Raw genomic sequence first — 8,046 nt, 5'->3', positions numbered from 1 at the left:
TAGTTAGGTAAGAAAATAAGAAAGAAGATTACTATATTAGAACTAGAGAGCTTAGCTCTCTCTATATAGTAATCTTAGAGTATAGAATAAGTTATCTCTATATAGTACGCAGCTTAGGCTCTATAATACACTCTCTAGGTGCGCTACAAAGTAGCGTGCCTGCTAAGTAAGTAGACTAAGCTTAAGATAAAGATAGATTATAGGTAAGCTTATAGTAACTATAGATTTAGCAAGCTTAGCGTTTACGTAATACTTACGTAACCCCTCTATTTACTACTTGTAAAGGTAAATAGGCTTTCTCTAAGCTTACTTTTTCTCTCTACTAATAAACTCTCTATAGCTTGCGTACGTATTATTTCTAAAAGCGTCTAGTTTTTACGCTTAACCTAGGTCTCTATTATAAGCTTTAAAGAATTATATACTAACTATATATAGCTAAATAAGTAGAAGTATACTATCTACGTCTACGCTACTACTACGTATACTACTAGTAGTAGCTAGCGCCTATAAACTCTTCTACCTCTAGCCTCTTACGCTAGCTCTCTCTGTGTCTACGCGCCTTTCTTTAGCTACGCGCCTACTTCTACTACGTCTACTCTTACCTCTACTACTCTTACTTCTACTACTCTTACTTCTACTATAAATAGTACTTCTTAGTAGAGTATCTCTAGCGCTCTTTAAGCGTACTCTTACTAGAGGTATGTAAGGTTAGCGCTTATAGAGCGCTCTAATAGAAAGTGCTATAACTTCTCTACTAGTAGCGCCTAGTATTAGCGTTACTCTTTAGAGTATAGTTATACCTAGCTATACGTTAAGTATTATATATCTTATTATTATACGCGTAGTAATTATTTATAGCTCTACTATTATCTACCTCTACGCCCGCTAGCTTATAGAGGCTATCTAAGCTAGTAATAACTAGGTAAGTATTCTTTTCTAGCTCTTTCTAATATTATAAGCTTCTTTAAGCTAATTACTCTATGTTTTCTTATATAGGAAAGAATTATACTAACGTTATTTTTAGAAGGTAGCCTATCTTAGAATAGTACTACGGGCGCTTATAAGAGCGCCTTCTAGTACTAGCTTAGATAAGCTAAGAAGTAGAGAAGAGAAGAAGAATAAGAAGAAGAAGTAGAAGTAGAAGTAGAAGCTATAAGGTAGTAGTACTCTCCTGCTAAATCTTCTAGCCTATCGCTAGTAGGCTAAGAAGATTCTAGAGAAGCTTATTAACCTTCTAATAGTTTAGGTAGTATACTCTCTAGTAGAGTTAAGAGAGAGTAAAGATTCCCTACAACATTATTTCTCTAGAGGGGAGAGACTATAATATCTCTTTAGTTAATTATACTATACTTCTACTATTATTTCTCTACTCTTTATATTTACGTGTTATAAAGGTTTAGCTACTTCTTAAAGCGCTAAAACTACTAAGCTAGCAAGTACTTTGTAAGTCTATCTACTAGTATATTACTTATTTTAAGGTAAAGTACTTTAAACGTGCCTTTTATATACTTTTAATAGAGCTATATATTCTATATATCTATATAGTATAGCTAAGTTATTATTTACTTATTCTCTTCTACTATAAGCTAAATTATCTACTAATTATTATAGAAGATCTACTATGCTACGCCTAAATCTAGAGTTAGCTTATAGAAAAAACGCTTAAGAGTAACTAACTTCTTTATAACGTGTTCTAGAGTAAGTAGCTCTACCTCTATTATAGAGGTAGTTACTATTTACTAGTACGTAGCTTTCTATATTACTAGGCCTCTAAAGAGCTTAATAATATAGCTATAGAATAATTATCTTATTTCTAAATTATCTATAAATAACGCGTTACTATATATAAGAAGCTATACGCTATTAAAACCTTTATATTAGATTTCTATATACTAAGTTCTATATAAGTATATAATTATCTAGTCTACTACTATAAAGTATTTCTTACTTAAATTTATAAGAAAGTATAATAACTAGAAGACTATAAACGCGACGTTAGAGTATAGCATAATTACTATATATAATATTAACCTAATCTACTCTTAGTAAGCCTTAATTTATAGCTTTATTACTTCTTCTATATTCTTTGTAAGCTTATAGCTTAGTAATAGTATTATTAAGAAGCTTCTAGTATCTATAAGCTTAAATTTCTTTATAATCTTATTAATATACGTGTTATAAACTAGCTTAATTATCTAAGCCTCTTTATTTCTAATTACTTATACGCCTAAGAACTACTCTATAGAGCTATAGTTCTTTATTTTATATATTCTAGTAATTAAATTAATAAGAGCCTATATAGCTAGCTTATTAGTAGCGTAGTACATAATTAGTATATTATCTACGTAGAATAGAAGAAATATGTAATACTTCTTATTAAAGTATAAGTATAGCTCTTTTTTAGATAACGTAAGTCTCTAAGCTTTTAGTATTTAAGAGAACTTCTTATACTATAATAGTAGTAAGTTACGTAGCCTATATAGTACTCTTTTAAGCTAGATATATTTTCTAGTAATTATAAACCTATCTAGAAGCTTACAAAGTATAGCTAGCTAGCTATTCTAGTAAGTATTAAGAAAGACTCTAATAACGTTAAACTAGCGTACCTCTAAATTAAACTACACTATAATTACTATCTTTATATAGAAGAATTAGATAGTAAGCGTAGTAGCGTAGGTTATCTTAAGTAAGTTCTTTACTTAAAGATCTTCTCTAATATATATATAAGCTTTATACTTAGTAAAGAAGCTATCTTTATTAAACTTGTATAAGAATACCTACTTAAGTAGAAGTAGCCTCTATAGCTATAAGTAGCGCTTAATTACCTTCTACGTATTCTTTTTAATTAGCGTCTAGATTTTCTTATAAGCTACGTCTCTAAAAAGCTCTCTAAATAGGTAGTTATATAGATTCTTCTATTTCTATAGAAGTAGTAGTAATTTATTTTAGTATATATAAAGCTTTTTTTCTAGAAGAAGTACTATAGCTATAACTACGTATAAAGTTCTATACTCTATAAATTAAGCTTACGCTCTTAGAGAGCTTATTTAGAAAAAGACTAGCTATTTCTAATTAGCTAGATTTATACGTATATTACTAAGTAGCGTATATATTTCTCTACTTCTACTACTCTTAAGCTTACCTAGGTTATTAGAATCTTACTTTTATAGTCTATAACTTACGCGCGTAGAATTTCTCTATTTCTTTTTATTATACGCGCGCTTAGAGAGTAGCTCTAGTACTTTATCTAAGGCGTTAGAAGCTACGCGCTTAGGTTAAGAGGTACTTATATCTACTTATTATAGTAGTTAGGCTATAGAGCTAAATTTCTATAAATCTACTTCTCTAGCGTTACGTATAGTATAGAGACTATATAAATTATCTATTCTCTAGCTTTTCTCTAGATACTTAGTTAGTAACTCTAGCTCTAGTATAGGCTTAGAAGAAGAAAGTTCTATATACTTCTTATACTCTATATAAGTTCTTAGTAATCTACTAGCTATACTTATTACCTATATAGCTACTAGAATTATTATTTTCTAATCTAGTAGTTAGCTATCTATCTAATCTAGATTCTATAATCTAGTACTTCTAAGCTTTTACTTAGTTAGCTATTAAGTAGTAATAGTACTCTATTACTTATCTAATTCTATAGAGAGTAGCTCTAAGGCTACTTCTACGTCTTAAATCTTACTATACTTATAGAGAATATAAATAATCTTAATTACTTCTTTTTAGAGAATTACTTTAATCTTCTTATTCTTATAAAAGAGCGTCTTATTAAAGGTTATATTTCTTATAGTAATTACCTAATTAAGCTAAGAGACCTATATTCTAAAGATATTTAAAGCTCTATAGCCTACTAAATATCTAATATAGTCTCTTAAAGTAATTTTAAAGCTTTTCTTATTACGCCTAGCTACGCGTTTCTAGTTTAGTAGGTAAGTGTAACAGCTATACGCGTATATACTACTCTAGTCTAGACGTAAATCTACTATAGTATTTCTTATATATACTAGCTTATAGTATCTAAAGTACTACTAGAACTATATATTTAGAGTCTTATTAGAGAAGCGTAAGTTATATACGTATAAGAGGCTTATATTATATAACTATGTTATAGCGTGTATAATCTCTAGCTAGAGCTTCTTAGAGAGCTTTGTACTACTTCTTATTAAGATTAACTTTATAAGTATTTCTTTACTAGCTCTTTCTACTCTACTATTAGGCTTATGTATATATACTAGAGTTAGCTTAATTTCTATACCTTACTCTTCTACCTAGAGCTTATATTATAATTTTCTCTTCTATAGAAGCGTTATAGTATTATTATTCTACTATAGTTTAACTATATTAAGCTAGTATTTTATACGTATAAAGCTTTTAAATACTTATAGTACGCGTAGAATCTCTAGAAGTAATTTTACTAGAAGTATACATATAAAGATCTTTCTACTAAAGTTATACTTTAGAACTATTACCTAGAGCTTCTCTAATTACTCTAAGAGTATATTAAATAGATTCTATATAATTCTCTAGAATAGATAGAGTAATTACTCTCTTAGGCGTTAAGAGATTACTTATGTAGCGTATATAGTCGCGTAGTATTTATACTATAAGCGCGTAGTTCTATTTATCTATACGTTCTACGCACGTTATATAAGTACTTATAAAGCTTATTTTTCTAGGTAACCTACTCTTATATACTATATTTACTTAGTATTATATTATAGGTACGCTTACTATAATTATTAATTTATTACTATGTTAATTATTTACTTAGCGTAAGTAGATATAGGCTTATATTTAAGAAACGTAAGGTTATACTTACGTAAGAGTTTTATAAGTACTAAGCTCTTTTCTATTATTTTTATACGTAAGAAGCTATTTAGCTCTAGATACTAGACTTCTTTCTCTTATAGATAAGCTTCTAAGATAATATTAAGGTAAAAACTCTTAACTACTATAATATTATATAGCGTAAGATTCTCTATACTCTATCTTTATACTCTATTAAGTACTTCTCTAAGTAGGCGTATACCTATTTCTATAATTAGAAAAGCTTAGGTGCCTATTTCTATATATTAAATACCTTAAGCTTTTCTAAATAACCTAGATATAAGTAGCTCTTACGTATTTACTAAGTGTAAAGTAGCTCTATTATTAAGAATTATACTCTTAAAGAGAGAGTAAGCGTTAAAGTCTATAGTTATATAGATCTCTATTAGCTTACTAAGAAGTGTTAGATTAATTAGTACCGCTTAGATACTTCTAGAGTATAGTAAGGTAGTTAATTCTTTAGTATTGTTTAACCTACTTAGAAGCTCTTAACCTTTCTTTAGCAGAAATCCTCTAGTAGATTTAAATCTATCTAAGTTAAGTTACGCGAGAATCTTCTAACGCGTGTTCTAGCTAATTAGTACTCTTTAGCTAGTTACTACTACCTTAAGCGTGTAATAAACGTCTAAGCTCTATATATATAGTTTTAGGTTATTCTATAGCTCTTAGTAGGGGTAGATTCTTATATTAACTAGTATACGTTTCTTCTAATAACCTATACGCTAATCTAATTATCTATCTAGCGTTATAAATATACTAGAGTTTGTGTTAAATACTTATAGAGAGTATTTATAGATTATTATAGTAAAGATTTTTCTAATCTCTTATAGAGTAAGCTTCTTATTAGCGCTAAGTATACTATTCTAGATAACCTTTTAGTATATAGCTTAAGCCTATTCTAGCGTAAGCTTTAGAGTAAGAGTATTAAGAAAGTCTTATATAGTAAGCTAGTCTTCTACTTCTATAAGCTTATACGTCTTTGTCTTAATATATAAAAAGTACTACTATTAGTACTAATTCTTAGGTGTATAAGTACTCTACTTTACTTTTTCTAAGTAAGCTTAGTACTCTACGTAAATTATGTTTAAAACACTTACTAAGGTTAGCGTAAGCTTGTTTTTTAGAACGCGTATAAGCGCTTATAGCGTTAAACGCTTCTAAGATACAAGCTCTATTATAGCTAGTTTAAGAAGCTCTAGAGTAATAGTTACGTTTACCTAGTTCTATAGAGTTTAGAGGCGCGTTACCTACAACGCCTAGTCGCTTAAGAGCGCTCTATACTTATTAAGTCTTTACTAGTATAGCGTATTAAGAGATAGTATACTTAGAGTAGGTACGTTCTATATACTTCTACGCTTACTACTCTTAAAGAGCGTAGTAGTTAGTACTTTACTAGTAATTAACTCTATTATAGAGATTGTTAGTATAGTATCTACTAGATTTATAGCGTCTTTAGCTTCTAGATTAATCTAGGTCTATAGTTCTTTACTAATTACGTAGAACTAGAGCTAGATATACTAGTATAGCTAGGTGTTATAATTATATAACTAGTATAAGCTAGTAGAAAAAGCTTTACTTATAGCGCTTACTTATAGAGTAAGTAAACAAGAGGTATTATTTAATAATATAAGGGTAACTAGAGTAACTAAGTAGCCTCTAGCTAGCTCTTTAAGTACGTAGAGAGAACTTATTCTATATTCTTAAAGCGCTAGGCTTATAACTATAGAGAAAAAGAGAGAGCTTAGTAGAGGTTACTTAGTTAGGTAAGAAAATAAGAAAGAAGATTACTATATTAGAACTAGAGAGCTTAGCTCTCTCTATATAGTAATCTTAGAGTATAGAATAAGTTATTTCTGTGCAGTACGTAGCTTAGGCTCTACGATAATTATTAATATATATATATAGTTAGAGAAGAAAACTCTAGAAAGACTTTTTATAAACTTCTATCTTTTATTACGCTATAACTAGAAGAGCTAGCTAAATAAAAGTTTTCTAGAAACCTTTACTAGGTTATAAATACTATATACTATAAGTTTTATATATTACTATAGAGATATAATAGTACTTACTAGAAGTAAACTAGATTTTTTCTTAAAAGTTAGTTAAATACGTATAGCTTTTTAATTACGTAATATATCTTAGTGCAACTTTAATGCAAGGTGTACGATACTATAAAGAATATATATCTAAATTTTTATAGAAATATATTAAGGTTTCGCTTAGTTATTTAAGAAAAACGGGTTAATTTTCGTTGATTTTCCTTGCCAAGAAATCGTAGGGGGTTTAGTTGTCTAGAGCGGTTTAGTTATTAAGTACGTTACTTTATAAGTAAACACTCTATATAAGTAAATACTCTAAAAATACTAAGCCTCTACTAAAAAGCTACTATTTTATTTAGATTTCTTTAACTCTAAGCTACTTAAGATAAATCTAGATAAGCTATCTAACTTATCTATATTATTTTTAACTATCTAGTACGTTTATATATTATACTCTAGCTTACTATAGTATCTATAGTATTACTAAGCTAGCTAGCTATTACGTACTATTACCTTTTTACGCTACTTCTTACTCTTATTCTAATCTATAGTCTTTCTTTAAGTAACTAGCTATAAGCTAGCTTTAATTATAAGAGTATTCTCTTTCTAAATTTACTTTTTTTTATATAAATTATACTTCTTTTTCTATACGTTAGCTACTTAAAGCTAGGTAACTTTAGATTCTATAAGTACTAGCTAATACGCTATTAGCTTATTATTTTTCTTAAGCTAATTAAGTAACTTAATAATATAAGTTAGTAATAAATTAAGGTACTATATAATCTTTAATTAAATTAGAGTTAATTAGAACCTTACTTTAATAAGATTACTAGATATTTTATACTTTTAAGTAATAGTATTAGTAGTAGAAAGTATTAGTATATATAATTAAACTTTAAGCTTTAATACTACTAAATCTAGGTTAAATAGAACTAAGCTAGCGTTTCTAAATTCTACTCTAATATTACTATCTATAATTAATATATAAAAAGCTATATAAAATATAAGTAGAAACTTAGTTCTTATAACGTACTTTATTATCGAACCGACTATATTATTAAGCCGACTACTTTCTCTTAGCAACGAAAATCAACGAAAATCAACCCGTTTTTCTTAAATAACTAAGCGAAACCTTAATATTTTTCTATAAAAATTTATATATATATTC

This window comes from Trematosphaeria pertusa, assembly GCF_010094035.1.
Source record: "Trematosphaeria pertusa strain CBS 122368 unplaced genomic scaffold BU26scaffold_22, whole genome shotgun sequence".
NCBI lineage: Eukaryota > Fungi > Ascomycota > Dothideomycetes > Pleosporales > Trematosphaeriaceae > Trematosphaeria > Trematosphaeria pertusa.
The sequence above is the reverse complement of the archived record's forward strand: the minus strand, read 5'-3'. Positions refer to the sequence as shown.